Here is a 25451-nt window from a genome sequence, read left to right on the forward strand (position 1 = left end):
TAATAGAAATGTCACCAAAACAGTCCGACTCCGGTCGGCGAGGAGAGCCTTCCACGACTGGGCCGGGGCGTGGCCAGACAATGGTCACCCTTCTCTGTTCGCGCACAGCATGTTTGTGGAGAACGTGGTGCTAAATGACCTGCAGACGACCTGATTCTAGACGGTCGGTAGGTATAGGTCAGTCAAACTTTATTAATAGATTACAAATCAGCGTTCTGATAACTATCCCAGCATGCACCGTGCGCTTCTTCTACGGGTGAAAATGAAGTCGGCGGCTGCTTACCGTAGTTGCTAGACCTGTTGTGGCTCAATATTGGTCCATATATAAGGCGCACCAGATTATAAGGCGCACTGTCGGCTTTTGAGGAAATTGAAGGTTTTTAGGTGCGCCTTATAGTGCGGAAAATACAATAATTAAAATCAAAGCGAAAAGCATTCATACTAAAGAGTGCTGCTGTCAGTATAGCTTGAGTTTGGTGCATTTATTGATCCAGATCAGTTTTTGACATTCTGACCCTCCAATCACGGTTCAGGGCAGACAGAGCTGAACCCTGTCCACTTGTGATTTCTCTCTGCACCTGTAGTCAACAGAGAGCCACGGAGGAGCTGCTGGTGGAAAACGGACACCTCACTCGGAACCTTTTTCACTAGTTTCCAAACCGTCTTCAATGTGGAGGACCAAAGTGAGGATCAGGGCTGATTATAGAGAGCATGCAGGCTCTTTAAAGAGGCGCAGGAATGACACTGCTGCACAGCAACTGGAGTGAAACAGCTGTAGAAACATCTGAGCCATCTGGCTGGTAAAAACAATGAATAAGAATCCTGCAGCAGTGAACGATGCTCCTTTTCTCACTGTCCCCATAAACACTGACTCTCTCTAGGATTGAAAATAGATGAAACATACTTCTGCTCTGTATATTATTCACTCTGTGAACATGGAAACTCTTAAATATGAGTGGACTGGTTAAAGAAATTATGGTTGCTCCATTGTGGCGACTGCCTGTCTGAAAATCCTGTCAGGTCACTGAACTGAGGCATGGCACGCACACACGTGTGTGTGTAGCACTGTTTTATATAATGTTAAGTCGCATTGCTGAAGCAGATGCATTTTTCTGATGAGCCAGAATTTATGTCGTCATGACGATATAGACACTTTTGGTTCAACTTCCTCCTGGGGCGTCATTATCCTGAAACGATGCATGAGTGAGAGCTTAGAGCTCTGCTGCTGCTTGCTGCAAAGAACTCTGTAGTAATTCCAGTGGCTTGATTCAGATTGGGTTTTACATCTCTTCCTTTTTCTTTTCTTTTTTTTTTTTAAACATAGGCAGCAAGCATAAAATGTCCAGTGATTTGGAAATGTATTCATACCCCTTGAGCCTTTCACATTTTATCACATAACACAGGCTTCAATGCATTTTAGTGTATGTATATTAAAATGCATGTTAGATGTTTACATTTAGCTGCCTTTACTCTGAATTCTGTAAATAAATGCAGTCAACAGATTATTCTTAGAAGTTACCTAATTGTTAAAATAACATCCTGAGCTCTAAACATGTTAGACTGAATATGAGATCAAATTGAAAAAACTTAAACTAAAATTGCATTATCACTCTGAACACAGCAACCCCAGAGTGAAATATAGTGGTGGCTACAAAAATCTATGGGATGATTCTTGAATTTATTTCATAAGTGACGGTGCATATTGATCAACATGAGTAGATTAAAGTAGCCAGGTAAATATGCCAAAAGCTAATTTAATTAGCTGGGCTGAGGGTGATTTTTATTTTTTTTTGTTCAAGTAATTGACACACAAACGGACACAACAAATTACAAGAAATGGTTAATAGTACAGATGAGCAATTATAAAAAGCATACCGCACTGATTTAAAAAATAAAACATTTAATTCAGAGATGTTAGTTTAAAATATGCATATAGTTTTGATTTTATAAAAGTCATTGTTTAAATGATTTTCTAAAACTGTTCAATGATGTGATGTTTCTTAATTCTAATGGTAATGGTCATGCTTTCTGCTGAAATCATAAATAAATAGGGCTGTATAAATAAATCGATTTGGCGATATATATCTATTTCCGCCCTCGGGAAAGTATCGATTTTTCATCCGCGAGTATCGATCTGTTAAACCATAGGGGTCCATAGCCTCATGGTTCTTTTTAACATCTAGTTTGTTACGGCGTAGCAGCAAGACTCCGCCTCCCTCAGTCTTACTTTCAACTTGAGCTTAAAGTGCACATTATAAACTACACACCAGCCACTACTTTAGCAGTTAGAAGAAAGCAGCTTACAGCCACGGCTAACTCCGGGAACCAAGGTGGAAAAGCCTTTTTCCCCATAGTCCAAAAGACTGCATTTGTGGCTGCATTTTTACTCCAAAATGTGATTCCCCACTCTGCTCCTGGATTACGTTTAAACTTTTGAGTTTTATGTCAAATCCACATGAATTAAATGACAGAAACTAATTCTCTCACTACATCTTTGATTCACTTTGTCCAGCTGCAGACTGTTAAACTGTCCAATCATAGTCAGGTATTGTGTAATTGGTGCTTTTAATCAGTTTTCAGTTAACTAAATTCAAGTCTATGGAACACAAAATGTCACTAAAATCACTCTGTATCGTATCGTGAAATTATTGTATCACTACATCCCTATAAATAAATAAAAATGAAGGGCTTTTTTAATTTATCTAAGTACAATAAAATAAGTAAGTTACATCTACCCTGCTGAGTTTCAGCTTCCAATAAATGGACAAATTATTCCCTACATGAATTCAAGTCAGTTTTTGAAAGTTTTTTTTCTATTTACAGTGAAGGAGTCATTTGAATTGTTTCTTGACCGTTTCTCCAGTAAAACCGAATTATTTTCTTATAAACAATCCCAAAGGCAGCGACCCACATGTCTCATTATGTACTAAACACACGAGAACAGAGAAGCCTTCATGAATTTCACCTTTAGTCTGCTTGACCTCAAACACGCCCCGCCTGAACAGCTTTAAACGCATGCTGGGGGGTCTGCCAGAACCTGCCTGTTTTCTCACCCCTACATGACCTTATTGCATTCCTGTGAGTTTCCTTCTTGTTGTTGGGTCTTTAAACTTATCAAAGATGGACCGATTGAGAATTCAGCAAAATACGATTAAATTAATAAGAATATGACATGCACCTCTATTCAGACTTTCCCTTTGTTCCATAAATGAATTGAGTTCTTCAAGTCTGGTGATGAACTAAAAGGTCCCAGCAGAGACACAGCGGGCCAGGGGTGGTTAAAGTGTATGACGACCCTGGACCACTTCTGGGATTAGTAGTAAACACGACTATAGGATATTAGAAAAACATTCAGTCCCATAGTATTTGAGAACGGGAATGTGTTACTTTAACTACAAATTAATAAAAAAAATTCTGTTTGCTTTGAATTTTTGGCAAAGATCCCAGATATTTAGTCTTCTAACTGGATTCTGGAAATGTTTTTTTTTTTTTTTTTTTTACAGCATTTCAATTTCAACATTTTATTAAAGGGTCGTCTGGCTTTTGGAACCTGTTTTAACTCTAAAATAACTTTTTTTAAAATCTAAATGACTTTAAAAGCTAAAATTGCACTTTACCCTTCTAAATGTTCTTATGTTAAACAAGTGTCATCAAATATTAAGGATGCGCAGATATGAAAATTTGGGACAATATTGATATTCAATATTAAAATCTTTGCTATTCTGTTAAATATAACCAATATTATATGTAAAATTAGACCCACATGTCTAAAAAATGACGACACCACTGAGTTCCCAACTCCTGTCAATCTTGTGTTGGATCACATGATCAAACCAATACCAATTGATCAACCTCCCATCCACCTTGAATGCCTTAGAATTCCTGCACTAGGAGAAGAAGCTCAGGTGAATGCTGCAAGTTTTAAGACACGCCCCTTTTGGTTCTGCTATCCCAGTTGCATTTTCTGTAGGCAGACACGGCTTGTGATCTCTGGGAATCGACTTCTTTAACTTGAAGGGACATTGTTATAGGTGTTGTGTTTATAGCAGAATTGTGACCAGAAAGGCATTACCATCCAGTCATTTAGGGTCCACCTTGGGTGACCCTGTAGTTTTGGTTTTCTACCATATTCCCATTACTGTGTTGCACCAATTGAAACCACCACATGCCTTCTTTCTCACATTGGTTGCCTTGGTAACCTGACTAATTGACACCCTTTATAGGATCTATTGTGGTTTCCTCTGAGCTGACAGAGGAAATAAGAGTCACAGTTCCAGAAAGACGGGCAGAGACGTTAAGGCAGGAGAATAAAGAAGTTCTGTAGCAGGTCTTCCACATTGCAGTCGGGCCTCATTTGGTCTTGATAAAGAAGTATCCTCAGACAAACCTTCAGTCTTTATTCCCCAGGACAATGCCTGCACAGTGGCGGAAACAATCAGCCGACACATGAACTCCCAGCGGTCAGTCGGCTGTGCTTGACAAGCTGTAAAAGACAGACTGGGATGTGATGGTGGCTGGATGTTCTATAATAACTTTAGGCTCCTGTGTAAGAAATCAATTAATCACATGATAAAACGGCTTCAGTTTGTGGTTTTTATTTCATTTTTATGCTTTTTTAATTTTATTAAATTTTTTTTAGGTTGTTTTATATTTTGAATTTAAAATGTCTTCCAGTTCCACTGTGGAGTGTTTTCTACATATTTAAAGTTTATTAGTCTTTGAGAGGGTGAACTTGCATTATTATACCGTTATCAATATATTACTTAAAGATGATATCAAAACAACCATCTTTAAGTTGAAAGACATTTTAAATATGCAAAATAAATAAAACAGAAACAACAAATAAAATAAATCATGAAGTCTCTATAAACAAAATTGTCCTTCAAAAAAGGACTGAGACTAAAGCACCAAACTGAAGATTTTTATCATCCAGTTTTTGGTAGCAAGAGAGAAAAGACAGATCATGCAAATTCAAATTACTGGGCTTGTTTTAATTTATGCAATTAATTGATTCACTTCTTGTACTGTTGGTCCTACACACATTATTGCTTCAGTTAACAGAATTGCAGAAAATATTAGGACATCAACTTATTTTTAAGATTATTTCTACCATTGCTCGTAACCACCTGGCGTTTCCTTCCACTGATCAACAAAGTTAGAAACGAGAGCAGTAGCTTCCAGTAGCCGGCAGAGCATGAGAGCAAGGTTGAAGTATAAACACAATGCAAACAGAAGCTCAGTGAGAGGTGGCAGAGTTTCTTGGAAGCAGGTTTGTGATTTCTTGTGGATGAAACGAGGCAGGCTCCTGGTTCCTGCTGCAGCGTGAGAACAGCTCTGTGTGCTTGCTGCTGAATAATTCATCCTGACTGGGCAGAGCTGGAGTTTGCACCCAGCTCACAGCAACTCTGGGATCCCTTTCATCTTTGTTGCAATACCCTGCACACCAAATTTATTATACAGCATTGAAAATGAAAATGACGCACATGTCTTTTCAGCAGGCTTGTTGAGAAGTAAATGCTACTTTTTGTATGGAAAGCTGGAAAGAAACATTGGTTTTAGATAGGCCCGCACCGATATGAAAATTTTGAGCTGGCACCAATATTGTCGATGTGGTCGATAACCATTATTTACCCACATTAAACACATTTTCCTTTCTTAATCCATTTTCATTACTCTTTCAAAACTATAGAAAAAACCCGACCACACTGCTGACATTGCTTCACTTTTGTTACTTCAGTTCAACCCTCCATAATGTTTTGCTACATTACACTGGGAAACAAGATGGAAATGAATATTTGCTGTTGTCATCACCCTGGTTTGACTTATGAGGCTGTGGGGGTGGGTGTTTATTGTGTCACTTACTGTGACAATGTTTTTATTATAGGAATTTTGGTCTATCGTTATGATAAATTTCAGTTATTGACGTTAAATAAAAACAAAACTGACGGTATGATTGGAAATGTTTTTTTATTTTCTCCACTGTTCCACGAGGCCGTCAGTAAATATTCAATTTGAAAATATGATTAAATGCAGTTTAAGTGGCATTGCGAAGAAGCCTATTGTAAATGGGAGTATTTTTCAAGAGCAATATTTGTTTGGAGCTCTATGAATATTGTGCCATGCAGTCACAGCCATACAGTTACCTAAAAAATAACAAATAGGCTTTTTATTATCTTCAGCATTATTATAATAATACCACACAATATCACAACAAAATCCTAAGGCAATGTCACCCACCCCTATAAGGCCGATACTGATGTGCGAAAAAATTACTAATTTCGTTTGATACAAGTGTAGACACAGATATATTGTGCATCTTTTATTTCAGATTTTTTTAGGCTGGTCTTATTTTAAAACTCCAAATCTGACAGCAGTGAACCCACAGTATTTGAGAGGGGCATATGTTTTTATGTTTTTCTTTTTCTTTACTAAGGGTCTTAAACATGGATTGATTGTTTCTATCTACCTAAACGGACAGCTTTATTTTTCTTTAGTGAGGTTGTGTGAATTTACTAATGTTTCCCCTTCCTTTTAATCAAACCCCTTAATCTGAACGTGTTCACACCCATGGCTTGCGACGCTATTTTTGCAGATATTACTATGCAATGTTTTACCAGACACACGTGTGAAGTTGCTTGCAATTTTTCTAAAACTGAACAAAACTGTTGCTGAACGGTAAAGTTTTGTTGGTGGATCATTTTGACTACAACTGTCTGCCTGACCAGCCAACTGAAAGACTGCAGGAATAATTTGCCAACTTCTGTTATCTGATAAAGCAGAGGAATGTACCATCTTCGTTGGCATGACAAAAATGTTGGATTGGCTCAAATTTATGAGAAAATGTGTGACAGGTTCATTGATGTACTCTGTCATCAAAAAAACCTTAAACAAGTGAAAATGTATAAGTTAATGTATCCATTTCATAGTGAAATATGATTTCAGATCTTTCTCTTGGATTGTTATTTTCATACACTAATTACTAAACAATAACATTTTGGACAGACATTACATCAATTGTATGTAAATGAATCATTGTGATTGATGAAAATGAATGAAAATTTTCATCACTCCAGCTCAGTGTAAGGAAAACCCCAAATGACAGCAGAGCTGCAGGAAAACTTTTGGTGAGCCCTCTGCACCAGGTTGCTCAGTGGAACAGCTGCTGCTTTTAAAGCAGTCTGCCCGTCACCTGTTGATACTTGAGACCCCACGCACATGCTGCTGGCTCTATTTAGGCTGCTTAATTACTGGGAGCACTATATTTTTCTCCTCCTGCCCCCTAGGGTTGATATTTCTGAAACATACTACAGAAATAACTCAGTTAGACAGGCAGATAAAACCTGCCTGTTGAGGTTTTATCTGAACCAGAGATGCACCCATCAGATATTAATATCGATCTCTATTGAAGAAATTCTAGATCGGGTAACGGTCTGGCACATTGTATTGGTGACAATGTGCCAGATCCATAAGGGCAGATCTATTCAGCCTAATTCTATGTGTTGTGTTCTGAGTGACATCATGCTTTATTATTTATCTTACATCTTTAGAATTCCTAGTTGCACTTTCTGAACTATTTGAAAGAAGGTTTGTTGCAGTTTTTACATGTTTGAGCATGGTAGTCAACTTGTTTTTGTCAGTTTCAGTTTCTTTATTTTTTTTATTTTCCATTGGCTGTTATTCCTCTAATTGCAGTGGCTGAATAAATCAGTTGTTTTTACATGTTGACCACACTGGTGAAGTACACCAGTAAAGCACACTGAAGTGTGCTGTACTGGTGCAGAGTTATCAAATAATTTTGTAGTTTAGTACATTTGTTTTTGTTTTTTTAAATGGAAACATTGTAAGTGAATTCAACACAGTTTTTCTATTCATATCGGTTGGTATCGGGCGATATTACACCTCAGATGACTATCGGAAGAGAAACTAGTGGATCAGTGCATCCCTAATCTGTACAGATAGATCAAACGAAATAAGTTTAAATAGATTTAATAGTTCACCTTTTACATCATCTTTATCATCTTAAACAAGGTGTTCTTTGATGAACCAATAGAAAGGATAAAATATATCTTCAATATTCTGATTGATGACTGGTGCATCATTTTTAGATATGGTTTTTAGGCACTTTTACCTAGTTTCAGCATATTGATAATACTGGTAACTGTAATGAATTTGCACACTTGTACACATCTCTATCTCTTAACTCTGTGTTTCTTCTGTCTGTGTACTGCAGGAGTGCAGACGGTAATCTCCCTGGACATTAGTGGGAATACAGCGGATTATGGCGTTCTCTAATTGAATTCAGAGAGCCTGCACTGCAGGAGTTCACAGGGTCTGATGGGGTTGGTTTAACCTTGATGTTGGGGGTTTAGATGATGAAGCCCCCAACTGTGTGACGGCAGATACAGATGTGGGAGACCTGGTTGAAGTAGACAGCAGACCGTCCTGTAGTTTTTCTCTTTCTCCTTGCTTTCTGGTTGTTGGATGATGTGTTTGTGTTTGCACACACCTTGGCCGTTTCCTGATTGTGTAACAGATCAGCAGGTGGTGAGGGTTAAGATGACAGTGTGCTGGGATTAGAGAGGTGAGACATGAACTAGGAGTCGATCTCTTTTACCACAGCCGGGACAGACGCTCGCTGGCCTACTGTCCGCTGTCTTACTGGATTATGAGCTCTACCAGTTCATCTCCACCATGAGCTCTTACTCCTTCACTGTCACTGTTTGTCATCGGAGACAAGCAGCAGATAGTCTTCAGCTCTGCAGCTGCTGCGCTTCGGTGTCTTTTCACATTTCAGTAACAATCCACATATATAATTCATGTCGAAAACAAGACGAACGTGCTAAATAATCTCATCAAAACATCTAGTAAGACATATGTTACAATTAATTTAAAAAAAGTTATCACAATATCACTGTATGCATTGTTCATATCACAAGCCTGGACTCAAGTTCTAGCTACATATTTAACAACCAGACATTCAGGCTCTTCAAACCTGTATTATATTTGGTCACACTTTTGGTTCATGTAAATGGTAATAATTTTACAACAGACAAGACAAACTGCTGTTAGAGTTTGTTCTTTCATGCTCCATCTAGGACTTCGTCTGCTTCACATTTATTTATTTATTTTTTGATTTTGTATATTTTGCTTCATAGAACAACAAATGTTTCCAGTGGGAGACGGATTCATGCTGGTGTAATCCGAGTGGAATGTGCTGTGCCATTGTCAGGATGTTTCTCTTTAAATTGAACTGCTACTTTGTAGCTGTGCGCCAACAGCCTGCTGGATGGATCCTCAGTTCTTTATCGCATTAGTTGCTGAATCTCTGATTTTCATTTCATTTGGTGAGACAGTCGGACAGTTTTCTGCTTAACCTCTGTCTGTTTCAGATGAGCAGCGGGCCAACAGAAAAAGAAAACTGGTTTTATATTACTTTGGATGATACTCAAGCTTACCAGAATGTTTCTGAGAAAAATGCATTTTGACAGATTTTCTTAAGTTCTGATTGGTCGATACTGATTCTTTCTGCCAAATGCAATAAACATTTAAAACCATTGTGTGCTTTAAAAACAGAAATGGTCCTGCGTCTAGTTTCCTCATTTAAAATGAAAATATACCACATAGTCATCCAGTGTGCATGTGCCGTTTGCTTTGGACATAATGCCTTTAAGTGGGGAAAAGAAGCATTTCTGATTAAAGTTGAACTGAAAATTGACTGCAGTGACCAGCTAAGAAATGTGTGTATGAGTTAGTAATGTTTGATGTCCTTTACCCAACATTATGTGCTCCTCTCCCACTGTCTTATGTTGTTGTTTAAAGTGTAACAAATCCCACTGAAAAATCATTTGGCCCCTCCCTGAAAATTTTGGAAAATTCCAGAAAGGTGGGCGGAGCCAAGAGTCAGCCCCGCTAACTACTTTGGTCAGGAAAAGAGGAGCCCTGTAGCTAACTTATAAACATTGGTGCTATATTTAGCAATTTTTCAGAAAAAAGTGATAAACCTAGCGACTTTTCCCTGTGTTGTTGAAGACATTTATGGCGACAACACACTTGCAGCACTGCTACCACCCTGCTTTGTCATTAGCAAGCACAGTGGAACAGCTGTGCAATAAGTAAGTAATAAGCTGTGCAATAATACGGCAGACCCTTTTATCATAAAATTGTAATTGTCAGCAATAACAAGAAATTTGATAGATGTGTAGCTTAATTTTTTTGGGACAAGAGGGGTTACAAGAGGGGTCTAAAAAGTTGCTCAATGTAGCGACAAAGTTGCTAAGTTTGCAACAGTGGTCTGAGTGAGACGGTTTTAGAACCGAACACGTGGCTGAGTGATGTAAAGCTGCAGTCTTAACTGTCTTAATAGTTTGACCGAAGGAGGCTATCCTTCTTAAAACTAGACAGTTTTAAGAAAAATAATGCAGAACTAAACAATATAAAAAAATTTTTTCAAAAGTTGCATAGAAACAGAAAGGTAGAACTGTAAATAGCCTTTCTAGACGGTCATCAAACTAACATGGTTAAATGTGTGGGACTTTGTTGTGTTTTCATTTTTAAGCTGAAACAAACTGAGTCAGGTTTTACCATTCCAGTCTTTCCCCTGGTTCAGCACTAATTTTCTCGTCCTTCTGCTGCGCTGGGTCTGTGAAGGAACACTGAATTAGTCAGACAAATCCAAATTAGAACAGTTAAACACCATTAACAAGGTGCAGCTTGAATGACAGTTATTTCCAGAAAGTGTTCAGCACTAATTTAACACATGAATTCCTTAGACTGGAGGTCTGACACTAGTTGTGAACGGGGCTCCGTCATGTCAGCACAGGCTCTCATTTATCAGCTGTCAAAATAGATCACATAATCCTACATGACAAACGCATCGCTATTACATCTACATGGCAGTCGTCTGTCAGTTAAGCATGAAATGTTGCGAATTAAAGAATAAAGTATAGTTTTGATGAAACCTGTCCAGATCAGCTCATCAGCTTCACCGTTCTAGCTGAGTCATATTTGAGCAGATCATGTTGCCAGTGCTTCTGTGTTATGAGTGTGACTACTGTATCTGCACATGTAACTCAGGGCAACAGATGTCACTGGTAGTAAAAACAGGAAGAGGCTTATGTGGCAGGCTGTAATGCCTCTGCCAACCTAATGCCCAACTCTCCACTCTCACTGCCAGCCTGTGTATGTGTTTGGTGGGGGGTTTTCTGCTGATCCAGTTCGAACTAGATGCTCTCCGTGTGCAGCAAGTCCTTTCAGTATGAGAACGACAGCCAGTCACTGGAACATGCAGCCTGGATGTGTAGATGTTGGTGTTTTAGAGAGGCTGAACCAATTCAAGCCTTCCTGAAACGAGTGTTTTGGGTTGATTCTGGGTGAAGTGTGTGACTATAAACATGTGACGAGGGAGAACAGGTGGCAGCTCCGTTTATCCATATGTTCCCTCTCCCACCACAGCTGTCTGTCCTCTGTCCCTTTTCCCTTTGTGTGTTGTTTCTTGTCAGGTCGAGGGTCACAATCTGTACACGTCAGCAGTCATCCCACATGTTGCCTGTAAAACGCATGGTTAAAGCCCCCTATGTGCCTACTGCTGCCAGTAAAGGAGAAAAAAATAATTATCAAAGATTTTTTTTAAATGATCTGATGCGTGGGTGAAGTATGCTTCACCATTTTAATTGATTTAGCAATAAAATGGAGATTCACTGAGAACAGGTGGACATGACGATGTGTATGTGGGACTGTCGCTGCTGTAAAACAGTTTTCATAATTTAAAACTGAAACAAAAATGGCTTGGAATTCACTTTTTAAGCTGCTTAGCATCTGATGTTAACAATTAGCATTGTTAGCACAGTTGGCATCATCAGCTGTGAAAATCACTCTGTGATGGATAGTCTGCACTGCAGGACTGGATGATATGTCTAAAAAATTTAAGTGTTTCATATCAGTCAATATTGATAATTAGTGATTAGTTTTTTGTTTTAAATATCTGGAATCCTGCCAAAGTGGTGATGTGACCATAGAATCAAAACTGCATGTTTCTTATGCAGTTTTCATTCCACATTGTTTTTTCAACAAACCTGGTGGTTTCACCAGGTGGTGAAACCTGGAATTTCTGCTCCAGAAGAGTTCTGAGCTAAAAGTTTTGATTAACATGTTTTTCTTCTCAAGACTCCTTTTATTTGAAACTGTTTTGTGATTTGTCTAGCTCAACATCTGACACTGAAAACTGTTAATGGACTGCTCAAACTCCTTATGTTCTCTCACTTTACCTGGTATACAGTCTGCCTGCTCCATAATTTCAAATGTAGACACAAATGGGTTGAGAAGCACAGACATGCTTGGCTTCCAGTGAACAGATGCAGATCATCGCCTGAATAAGACGCCAGCGTCTCCTCTGATAGGCTGATAGATGCTAACTCCACGACTGAATTATGAATATATTTCATGTAACTGTTTACATCTGTCGCTGCTGTGACTCTTTAATGACTTGTCATGTGAACGAGCTTATTCACATGTGATTTTAATTTAATGTCTTATTTAATGGAAACACTGAATCTGCAAAAAAAATTTCAACATGTTGACAACAATTTGGACACATATGTAATGAAAACACAGCTATTGATACTGAACAGAACCAACTTTCCTACAGTAACAACTTCAAAACTGAAGAGGATTGTCAGAAAATGACCCACTTGTGTACATCAACCTGCAAATATTCCCATTAATGCCAACTGTTTGTATCACTGCTGAACACTTTGGCTGTTTATGGGACTTTGTTGTACACCATCTGGTTATTAGCAAATGGAATGGGCTGTTAAGCTAATTAATCCTTGAATGAATCTGTTTTAATGTTTGCTAATGTCTCTGGACTCCTTCAGAAGGGCCTGTGTGTTTGTGACGCCTGCAGCAGTGCGTGTCCTACATCCTCCACTCCGAGTTGAGCCAAGTCTCCTCTTATCAGCTCAAAATAAGAGGCAGATTTGACTTCAGCTGTTAACTGGAACTGCTGAGCTTTCTTTTTCATTTCTTCCTCTTCAGCTGTTCACTTTGGTTTCCTCTCTCTCTGTTTGGTTGCTGCGCTTTACATGAAACAGATTTCTAAAGCTAGATCATGTCTTGTCTGACCTTGTAGGAATCTCCCCTGTCACTCTGTAAAGTCTCTGTCTGTACTGAGGCAGCTTTTCGCAGTGGAAAGCATCCTGTGTGATGTTAGCCCAGTCTCTTTTGTTTCTCTTGGTGTGTGTGTTCCACAGAGAGCAGCAGGACGCATTATCAGCTCTTTAGCATGTCTTTGACAAGTGAACACACTCTCTAGCTTGTAAAACTGTATCAGCTGCTGCTGTCTTCCACCTCTTCTTTCACTCATTCGCTCTTCATTCATCACCACTCTTTCAATCGCCTCTCTGCTTCACCATCTTTCTCATGCCCACACAAACAGATGGGTCCTGGCTATTGTTTCGCGCCGCAAAAATGCGCCGTGACAGCAGTTATGATGCAACCGAGCAAGTTGGTATTTTAGAGTGCGCTGCTTGAAGCCTGGAAGAAGCCTCCTGACTGTCGGGAGGTATTGGTATTCTGCTTCTGCCGCTCGGTGAGCTTTAAAGCCTCAGCTCTCGGGGAAAGCTAAGCCTCTACTGGAGATTTCAGCTCTGCTGTGTGATGAAAAGTGGAGCGCACACACCCTTTACACATGTCTGGATGCTCAGCAGCGCTGTCTGAATATTAACACTGCTGTCTCTCTAACCTTTTCCTGCCGATTGTTTTCCCATGGTGATGGACATTGTTTGTTTCAGAAACTGAGGTCAATTGGTGACTTTCACATGTGGTTTTATGTTCTCTTTCTTTATACAACTTTAACTCAGAAGAAAGCTGGCATGGTATGGTGATGCATACAATTTTTATTAGTTGCTACATTTGACATTTAAGCATGTCGCTGTAAATCAGGTAATTGCATGATAAATTAAAACAAGCTCAATAATTTCCATTTGCATGGTTTTTCCTTTTTTCCCTCTTTTTCTACCAAAAACTGAATAATAAAAGTCTTTTTTTTTTTTTTTTTTTTTGAAGGTCAGTTTTGGAACATATTTCCTTGGCTTCATTTCATTTACACTTAATTCTGCACTTAAGGCAAAACTACAGTTTAAATGAGCTCATTTTGATTTGGTGTGATTTTTGTATCCTTTGGTAATAATGGGAAAAGTGGCACAAGGATTTTGTGGCCATTTTCCCATTTACAGGTTTTGTAAAACTTTGACATTGCTACTCATTGTTGGCAATTTAGATTAAAACAGCTAAGCTAGCATTGAATATTTGCAGTCTTTGTTTTTTACTTGAAAACAATGATTGTGAAGTTACCCATTTTAAAGGGTGTTTATCAGACCAAGCACGGTAGTCTTTGTGTATCCCAGAGAATATAAACCCTTACGTTACCTCTGACATTTCAAAAAGCTTCCAACATTTCCAGGTCTAGCATGACCCCCAGCAGCCGTCCTGTTATCTCCTGAAAGTATAGCTCCCCCTTCTAGCCTGAATGAACCACAGACCTAGCTCAACAATGCAGAAAAAATATATTTTAGATAGCTTCTTCTCTTCATATGCTTTGTCTTGAGCACTTATTATGAAAATGGCCAGCTAAAGCACTCAGCAACAGAGGCCACACAGAACAGTGATGATTATTTTCAATAAAGTCCAGGTTTTTTTTGTTTGTTTTTGTTTACATGTGACTGACTGATCAGACGTTTTTTGGCCAAGGGGGGGAAAAACATATTTTCTTCATTAGCTAGTTTTCTTATTGCATCTCTTGTGTCTGAATACTGGTACTAATTGAATATTTTCTTCAAGTAGTGTTTGGAGAAAGCTCAGTTCTACTGGCAGAGGGGAGGATGGGCAGTAAAGGGAGACAGGATGGTTGTTACAATGGGATGGAGGCAGGAGGCCTCCATCTTCTCTTCCACAAATATTTCCACTAATTGAGAACATGCAGAGAAAACAGAAAGCCAGGTGAGGGGATGGGAGGGTTATTTTTGCTTCTCTTGTTGATATTGTGGCTGTTCTAATTTTTTTTCATCCACCTTCCCATGTTTTAAAAAAAAAAAAAGTTGGAATCAACCAACAGTATCCGACTTTTAATTATTTATCTTCTGCTAGCAAAAACTTAGGAACATGAACCGAGAGTCTCAGAAACGGAAAATATTCAGTACTAATCGACGTGGTCAGGATTCATAATGTCGCATGGTGTACATCTGTATGAAGCAGAGTGCTGTGCTGTTCACAGGAAATATGAGAGGCTGTGATTTTGATGATGATGCACACAGCAAAGATTACCGGCTTTGTTTTTAGTATGTGACATTACCTAACATGGACCCTGTAAGAGAGCAGTTATTTTGTCAACCAAGCACTTATGTAATGTTCTTTTCATCCTAATCCGTTCTATAAAAAGCCCAAAACAATAGATGTACATTTGGTGAGAGGTGGCTCTTGCTCTGACAGAGGTGGCTGCAACGTTACTGAGATGATGCACAGAGGTGAAGTCTTCTTTCTGATTCGTTCTGCCAGCTGTGACGTGTCTGTGAAGGCTGACTGAAGTGGAGGGGAGAGATGTGGAGGGGATGGAGTGGTTCTGTAAAAATACAGAAGAACTGTAGTTCTGACTTAGATTTTTTTTTTAATCTCTGATCCTCTCCGATTATGAATGTTATTTCTTTTAATAAATCATTTTGTAAGTATGCTGGTTTTATACTGTTATGTATTTTAAACCTAACTTGCAGAATATAATTGTCCGAATCAATGAATTCCATTCATCTTAAGTTGAAGAACAATGGATGTGTTGGATCTCTGTAGCGTTTTGTGCTTATGCTGACCAAAAAAACCCATGTCCTATTACTGAAATGACACCGTCTTAAAAAATAGACAATTTTACTTCTTGAGTCTTAAATATATTAATTACATAGTTTTGACTGAGATTGATTCCTACTCAAAACAAAGTAGGACAAAACTAAAACAAACATAGCCTCCTGCAATCAGTTGATAGAAAGTAACCGAACATACAACCTAGACTAGATTAAGAAAAGTGTCATGATGATGAAACTATGCCACTACCACAAAGCATCAGCATGCAGTGTCTGCTGCCATTTTATGGAGAATTCTCTGTCCTTTCTGTCAGTCTTTCCACCACCTTCCTACTCACTGAAAGTCATAATGGGACAAAGTGTTAGGAGTAGTTAGGAGTTAGGCTTATACATTTCTGAAGTGTTGCTGTTGTCTGTTTTGTGTGGGTGTCTCCTTAAAAGTTGCAAAGCATCCATGAAGTGTCACAAGTTGAAAGTTGGTGAAACAGTCGCTATAATGAAAACTACTGACATGACTAATGAAAGCTTGTCAACTCATCAGTTGACAGAGTAATGGTGGCCTGCAGCCTCTGCAATGTACATTTGCTCATAGGCAACTCTAAGTTGCACTATGACAAGTGTCATCCAAATTTGAGTGGTTTGACCATTTTTGTAAATTTAATACTTGTTGGTATTGAGAGAACCCACAATTAGTGGATTTGTCAATGTTTCTGCAAAAAGTACAGTAGATGGACTTGATGAAATGCTCCTAGCTTTCACACACTGGGTTTTATTGGAAATGTTCTTTCCAACCACCCAAGTTGATCATTGATGATGTTTTGATTTAATAGCATTTGATTCAGCTTGTCAAATATTCTAGAGGTCAGTATTGCTTATCGCCTAAAAACTCAATAAAATTGCTACTTCTAAGGTTAAAACCAAACTAAAGGTTAACAGGAGAATTTAGATTCTTCTTCAAATACTCATTCACAAAACACATACCAGAGTTTCCCCCAGAACACTTGCTAAACTTGGTGGTAGTAGCGCTAGGGTAGTCCAACACCGACCCACTGTGTTTTTATGTCCAAAAAAACCCCAACAACTTAGAAGTTGACAGAAAATATGACTAGGTAGTTACTGACCATACTTAAACACCAACTATTGCATCTTAAAAAATGCAAACACACAAAAAATGTAATTAAAATAAATATTTGCTTGCACATCAGTTAAATCCTAATGAAGTAATCAGCCAGTGAATCTTAAAACAAGCCATTTGCAGGGAATAGTCTGGAATAAAGACCTGTCTGTGATTGGTTGGTGGTGTGGCTGATCAACATGAACTTTATTAAGGTGCAAGCGCAGACACAGAACCAAGCTCGAGCCAGAACAGTGAGCGTTTGAGGTGTAAACACACACGTCATTCTTTGTCCACACAGATGTATGTGCTCACATCACTCATACTACACGCTCAAGATAAAACCCGTCTTGGGTTGTCACTGATACTGGTGCATAAAAAACTTATTGAAAATGAATAAACATACAACACTTAGACTGGTGGCCCGCCATGCTTGTTACCCTACATATGTTTTCACAGAGCAGACAGTTTAGATCTAGATCTGTACTGTAACACTTTATTTGAAGGGGTGTGCATAAGACTGGCATGACAGTGTTATAAACTGTAATGCAAAGTTGACACTTTTAATGGACTTTTTGTGCAAATTTGAGTGCAACGTTGCATTAAAAGTGTCATTATTTACCAAATGGCACTTCATGACAGCAGTTGTAAACATTCATAAAGACTCCTTCATGGTCATGACAGATATTATGTCATGTTTATGACGGTGTCTTGTCAGTCTTATGCACACCCCTTCAAATAAAGTGTTACCACCTGGTCTTTTGTATTAAGAAATAGGTTAAATCAGAAGTTCAAAAATCTTAGCTGCCCATGTGAAAAAAAAAACCCATTGTTCTATAAATTATAAATTGGTATAAAGACAAAAGGTGAGAAACTTGTAGACATTTGAATACTTTTGTGATGTTTTGTAGATAAAGGTGACATTACATTCGTGTCCCAAATAAGTGTAACTGAAAGGGCTTCAGATTGACTTCTGTGTGAGTGGCATTCCATTGAATCTGCATAAAATAGATGCAGAGGAGGCAGAGTAGGAAAATTTTCAACAATACCTCTTTGCAAGCCGCTCTCCTCCTTTCAAAACAGACATGAAGCAAGTCAGCAGCAAACTGGACATGTGACTAAAACACAACACCCCGGTGGAGAGGCCAAAGACTGAGCAGCACATCAAGTCTGCCTGTTGGTTTTTGTATCAGCTGCCTGATGTTGGTTCTGAGACAGGAGGGTGAAGGGGACATTTCTCATGCAAATGGGGGAAAGCAGAAATCAGCAGAATACTTCAGTTGCAGTGATAACCTGTCAGCTTTATCACCATGCTAGCTCGTGATAACTGCTTATTGCCTGCAGCTCCGCTATCTCGCAGTATGTCATTGAAATCACCCTTGCATGCAAAAAGCATCTCAGCATTTCCCAGCAGCAGATTACAGGCGCCCTAATATTCAGCAAGGTTATTATCATATAAAGTTACAATTCATGTGGAGCAAGCCTTTAGGGCATTTATCACCATCAAACACGCAAGAGTTATTTTAGTGTACTACTTTGGGGGAAAAACTCATCTTCAAATTCATTGGCCAGACACTTTGATAAATGGATTTAAAAAGGACAATTCATGGAATTTTCCCCTTTTTGTATGGAGCAAAAATTTTGCAACGGTACATATCCAAATAAAAACATTCAACTAGTAGCATTGCAGGCATGCAGACTCAGAGCCAAAGTACTTCAATGCTTCGCCACTGAATGACGAAGCATTGAAGTACCTGGAGTCAACCACCCAGGGCAAAGACAGAACATAGAGATGAAGTGTCAAGCGCGGTAATGTAGATGGCTACTGGTGTCACAAGATAGCTGAGGGAAACGGAGCCCTGATGAGAGACCAGCACCCTCCGATGGCAGCATTGTGCTAGGACTTTTAGATCTTTGTTTATTTTGTCAGTTTATCTATGTTATCCACATTATTTTCGGTTTTGTTGCTGTAGAATGTATGTTTGCATCTTATGGGTTGCTAGATTGCAGTAAAGCAATCATTGTTGATGATTTTTCACATGTAGAGTGCAGTATTTTCAAGTTAACTGATTTGCTAAATTTATTAATTTATTTCAATAATCAATATACCCTTTTGGAACTCAGTCTGGACATAACGTGCCTATAATAGGATTAAGCATAGTTTGTAGCTTCAGGTTGTCTGTGTGTCCAACATGCACCCAAAGTGAACCAGGATTATTCCTGCGGGTTCTTTTGCATTAATCATTGGCAAATTAAGAATTAATATGAATGTGACTGAATAATCTCAGTCTGAAGCAACTACTAAAACCGCTGTACGTTTCCTCCTTTTACTTTGTCGACACAATCTTTACCCAGTTTGTGTTTTTCCTCTTAACCAGCATTAAAGAAATCTTGCCAATACTGTGACAATCAGCTTTAGTCAGGTACTTAAACAAATTGAAGTAGATATGAATATAAAAACTGTTTACTACTCTATTAAATGGCTTGTTCTTGTGATGTAAAAAAATCCTAAACAAAATGAAAGTTAAAATAATAAATTTTTCTCGCCTTAGGTGTAAGATAACTTAAACAACTCTGGAAAAACTAATTGAAATCTACTGGGGAGGGTAAATAAAGAATAAATGGTAAAATTGTGATTATTTTTTTTCCTTTTCAAAGGCACCTGAATAAGGGAGCAAATAAAACAGCTGCCTCCCCGTTTTACAACATAATCAAAACGCACTTCCCTGAACTAATGCCTTGTTGAAGCACCTTTTGATTTTATTACCACACTGTTATTGATTGTGTTGCTGGCTTGGCCCACTTGTTGTGAAGCCATGCTTTTGTTGACTTGGTTCTACCATTCGCATCATTGCTGCTATCATCCAAAAAGCTTCTAGTTGAAAATTAGCTTTTTCTGGATGGCTGACAATCTACAACAGCATAACATGGTGGTTAATGCTGAGCTACAAGATGGTATGCACCATTATGTGATCACATTGATTTAGTTTCCATTTCCTCCCCTCTAAAAAATCTCTTTTTTTCCAATTGAGTTGTGCAGTTGATTGGTTGTATCAAAGGTTGGGGGAAAAACTTCTACAATGATTTATCTTGGTAACATTGCAAAAGCTGGCATTTTGTTAGGGGTGTGTAGACTTTTTAAATCCACTGTGCTCTTAGGTTTCACTGCCTCCATCCAAATTTCTGCCAGATGCAGTGTATTTGACCTTATTAGGACATAATGATAAATGTTCTCTGAGTGTGGATTGAAAGCTGAGAATTTTTTCCTAAAGGAAGACTGTGGTTAGTCAAACTTTCCATCTAAAACCAGTTCTCTGCCACACATCTTGTCGTCATTACAGATGACAACAAGATGTGTTGTCATAATGCTTCATAACGAACTGCTCACATTATGACAAAAATACCCCATGTTGTATCTCTTTCTCTTTTATATATTTCTTTAGAAAATGATTCATAGCTCTCAAGGCTTTCTCGTGTTTTATGTTCAAAACTCAAACTATATTTTACTGGAGTTTATGTGACTAGGTGTTGCATAATTGTGAAGTGGAAGGGGAAAAACAGGTTTTCAATATTTTTATTTCAAATCTGAAGTGCAGTGTACATTTTAATTTAGTGTCCCTTGACGCTAATGTTCCTAAATAAAATTAGTGGAACCAGTTCCCTTCTAAATCCATCTAGTTGATAAAAAACACAGATTTTTCAGGGATAACATTATAAAAAGTTTAAAGCAGGGTTAGGTTCTAAAAACGTATCTTAACCCTAACCCTTAAATGATAATAGACCAAGGCACAAGTTCAAACCCACCAAGACTAAACTGAGACTGGCTAGGAAGGTCAATAATCTTGTCCTTGTTAAATGGCAGATCAAAATGTGGCTGAAGACATAACGCCTTGAACTCACCATCCTGTGACTCACTGTGAAGCACAGTAGTGGCTGCGTCATGTTGGGGAAAAACTGCTTAAGACTCCAAAACACGAGGCCAGGGTGGAGGCTCCCCTTTCAGCACTTCTAAACACACAACCAGAGCTAGAAATAAGCAGTTTAGATCAAAGTATGTCCTAGTTAAATCCCAGACCAAAATCCAGTTGGGAATCTGTTGGATGATTTGAATATTGATGTTCATACACTATCTCTATATAATCTGACTGAAGCTGCTGTGCAAAGAATTGATATAATATTCCTTCTTTAATGTCCAAAGCTGTTACAGACGTACTACCAATAGACTAGCAGCAACAGTAGTTCTAAGTCCTGACACAGAGGCAGACTACAAATGCACACCGCACTTTTCAGATTTTTATATGAAAGCAAATGGCATTATTTATCTTTTATCATTCACCTAATATCCCAATAAAATATCACTAGAGTTCTGATATAATGCATACTTTAGTAAGCCTTTTCTTCCTCTTCGTCGTGTTTCTAGTCTTATATTGCTTTTCCTGCTGATTTGTGTTCATTTTCTCAGTCTGTCCTATCATTTCCCAGCTGGGCCAGGCTTAGCCTCCTGCAGAGCTCTTTGAGGAGCCGCTTGCAGGCTGCTCTGTGTAGCTCACAGAATCTGTGCCAAAACCTCTTACTGAAATAATTTGGCATCTTATTTCTGGTTAGTTCCCAATATAAATCCCTCTGCTTTCTCACCGTGGAAGAATTCGTCTTTACTCATGTTGTGTTGACAGGAAACGTTTTTTGCGATTATTAAAACTCTCCCTCTTAATCTTTCACCCACTCGTATTCTCGTGTGTCCGCAAGGAACCACGCTGCAGTTTAATAGAGGGGACCCTTGGTGCTTATTATGGTAACAGCTCATGTTTGCTGCTCCGCAAACAGTCAAATCAGCAGCCATGCTGGCCCATCTGTGTTTTTTGTTTTCCATGTACACACACACACGCACACACACCCTCATGCATAGTTAGCTTTAGCCTCACTGTGTGTACAGGCTGACACAGTTGTGAGCTCAAACATTCACAGGTTGCTCTCTTCCACTAATCGGCTCAGTCCACTGGCCCGCTCCTCTCCAGTGGAAGGAAAAGTACATCACCATAGAGACCACATCAATGGCCCATTAGCATGAGAGGTGAGGTGAGGAGACAAGACGAGGGACAGAGGACAAAAGGAATGGCGGCGGGGAGAAATGGAGAGAGGGCGAAAGAGGGGGTTTAGATGAACAGAGTGGGAGAGGAGAAGATACCGAGACAGGATTGGTGCAGAAGTATGAGCCAGAGGGAAAGGGATGAATGAAAGGAGAAAGTGTTTGAGAGTGGGCAGAAGGAGGGAGGGGGAGTGGGAAACTTTGAAAGAAGCGATACATTCACTCTGTGTCCATTTAGTCAGGAGGAGGTTTATTACACTGGATATTTCTTAGCTGCTTCTTCCTTCCTTCAGTCCCTCCTTTGTAGTTTACACCAATCAATAAGTCTTCCTCAACTCAGGAAAAATGATCTGTAGTTTCCAGAAATACTTCAGTCATCTCAGACTGATCAGAACATTTTATAGTTTAAACGCTACTTTAATGTGGGATGTTCCTGCTTTTGTCAGGAGGGTCTTTGTTTGTGGCTGCTGGATCGAGTCCATTAAAGCACTTTTCTACATTTCTCTTAAACTTTCTTTTCAGTTCACTCTAGGCCTTGGCCAGATTTTAGTATTAAATTATGCCAAGATTTCTAAATGTTCCTGTTTCGAAACTCCTAAAATGTGCTGCTATACCTGACCTTGCAGCTCAAACCCTGTTGATTTGATTACAGAGAAAGTGCCTTTCTTTTTGCTGTATGTACCACAAGCCCATGCAAACATTTCTAGATGCTAGAAAAAGGACAGTATTCACTGGAAACTAAATCTGGAAAAAACTGGATTTTTAATTTTTTTTATTTTTATGAGACGCTGTTTTTGAAACTACAGTGTTTTAAAGAAGCTGACTGGAAGCTGTATTTGAGCAGATTTTTTTTCTTTATATTATTATACATTTATTTAACCAGGTAAAACCAGATTAAAAACCAATTTCTTATTTACAGGTGTGGCCTGGCAAAAGGGAAGGCCTGTAAAGGGAGAATTAAAGGGTCTTGTAACACAAAGCAAGATTTATAATGGCAGATATAAACAAAATCCAATAAACACATAGTCTAGCTAATTACCTACCTACGATCGGCTTGTTATACTCCCAATATTTCTCTATAAGTAGTGGAACTTCAAAAGGCATTCCATTCTCAATACTATCGAGTTGAAAACTATGAATAAATTTAGCTGAAGTCTGTATCTAAATAAGAATGAGCAAATGTTATAAACAATCATTGTTGATTTAAGTACCAATGTAATCATTTAATACATTTTGTTTTTAAATATTTGCATCAGTATTGCATAATTATATTACTAAACATAAAAGTCTCATTGTAGCCCATGCTGAGACCCAGTCCATGTGCTCAGACTGAAACCCTATGATGAGAATCTGCAGACAGCTCGATCTATTTCAGGTCTGCTCCACTGAAGCATTGGGTCACACCCCTAAACATGACTCCTACTTTGTGCGAAAGAGAGAACCTGGATACATTCAACATTGTATTTACTTTTAAATTCTGTAAAGCACTTTGTATTGCCTTGTTGCTGAAAATGTGCTATATAAATAAAATTATCTTTACCTTTTTACCTTTACCTCCATGTTGCTTTCACATGAACCATTTCAAAACTCCATATCCTATTAGGGTCAAGACGTGCAGTGACTTGGTGAAGGACTTTTACCTATCGACTTTCAGTGGTACATACAGTACAGAGCTGTTGTTGGGGACTGAAGAGACGCATCACCTCCATCACATTTCATTTCTATACTCTTCAAAGATCCCCTTTACATCTACATCTCCCCTATTTTTAAAAGTAAGGTAGCAAACCTTTCCAACTTTTTGACTCTTAAAAACGCCATTCACTCAAACTGACTAATAATTCATGTTTTCACTTGGTTCAACCAGCAGTGGTATGGTAGAGTTAATTCAAGCTAATGCCATGAAGGTGCTGTTAGTAAGTGTTGTACTTGAATTAGATGATCAGTAGTTTATGGTCATCTAATTCATCTGTTATACATCTGCCATGTATATCTAACCGTATCTCTCTTTATGTTACATTCAAGGCTTTTGTGAAAGGATCGCAAGTATGTTCTAAGTGGATCTGACACACTTGAGGACTAAGCACACCATTTTTTATTTATTTATTTATTTATTTTTTTAAGTTTCACTCAGTGGTTCTTACATTTAGCTTTACAAAGCAGCTCCAATTATGTGTATTTGGTTTTCCTTAACTAGCTCTAGTTGCCATTCCAACACATCCTTATTTACCGGAACCATGCTCACTGATCCCTGAGATGAGAATGAGTATTACTGCTGACTTACTTAGTTTGCTGACATGCAAACAAAAGCAAAGTGTCTAGATTGTAAAGCAGTCTCATTTTATTGTGGAGAGACAGAATAACAATAATTAAAAAGTGGTTTGCATGCCATTAAGTGAAATGTTTTTGTACTTTTGAACGTGGTGAGGAAACCCTTACAAGCAAACCCAGCACTAAAACATTTTCTGTAAGGTAATTTTATTTATATAGCACATTTTCAGCATCAAGGCAATTCAAAGTGTTTACCTGACCACTACCTTTTCCTGCATCAATTGAAGCTCAGGCTCACAGAAGACTCTGCCAGGTGTTCCCAACAGACCCTCACAATATGTTTGCCATTAACATTTTGAGCCTGCCAGGTCTGGTTGGCGTCCTCCCCCAGGGCCCAAAGAGTGGCTCCATGCCAGACTCCAAAGTGGGGTCTTGGTGACCCACGTCCGGGTGAGGGAACTCTGCTTCCATTGGTGTCAATCATCATATGGTATCTTTGAGCTACACTTGGTCTGATCTCTCACTTGGGACTAGTTGAGTGCCTTGGGTGACCCTAAAATGAAATCCCTAACAACATCTCTAATATGATCATTGGGACACTCAAACCCCTCCACCTTGGTACTAATTTATAGAAAATTGAGGTGGAAAAATGTATTTTCTTTTATCATTGTTCACATCTATTTTACTTTTCATATACTTATTTTAGGATTATAGATGAAGGTTTCCTCCCCTGGCTGCACGTCCATGTTATTCCAATGATAAATATATGGATCAAATATATTCTCCCACAATTGATTACAACTGTTTTTTTCCATTTCTTTCTCAGTACAACCCTGTAAACATAACATCACTTATATTTTATTATTTTATTTCTTATTTTAATCTGGGTTTATTTAGGACTTGATGACGTACCACTGGTTCACCACTGCCAACACCACACTTGGTATCATAAGCACTACTCAGTATAGCTGCTTTCTCTTGTTTATTGTTGAGGGGGAAAAAGTGAATATTTTCAGAAGAAACCTGGAATACATAATCTGAAGGTACTGAACATAAACAGAAAGTTAAAAGCCGACCTTTGTCACTGAATGATGTCATTAGAAATCAAACTTTTTTTCCCCCTTTTTTTTGCAAAGATCTC

The 25451-nt window shown here is 38.5% G+C and overlaps 1 protein-coding gene across 1 annotated transcript in view; it reads left to right on the plus strand.

Moving 5' to 3' along the window:
• The window catches only part of enah (ENAH actin regulator), a 138688-nt gene that overhangs the window by 15479 nt on the left and 97758 nt on the right, over window positions 1-25451 (plus strand). The gene's annotated exons all lie outside the window — the stretch shown is intronic.

Source organism: Poecilia reticulata, chromosome 21 (assembly GCF_904066995.2).
Source record: "Poecilia reticulata chromosome 21, P_reticulata-male-v2, whole genome shotgun sequence".
Taxonomy (NCBI): Eukaryota; Metazoa; Chordata; class Actinopteri; order Cyprinodontiformes; family Poeciliidae; genus Poecilia; species Poecilia reticulata.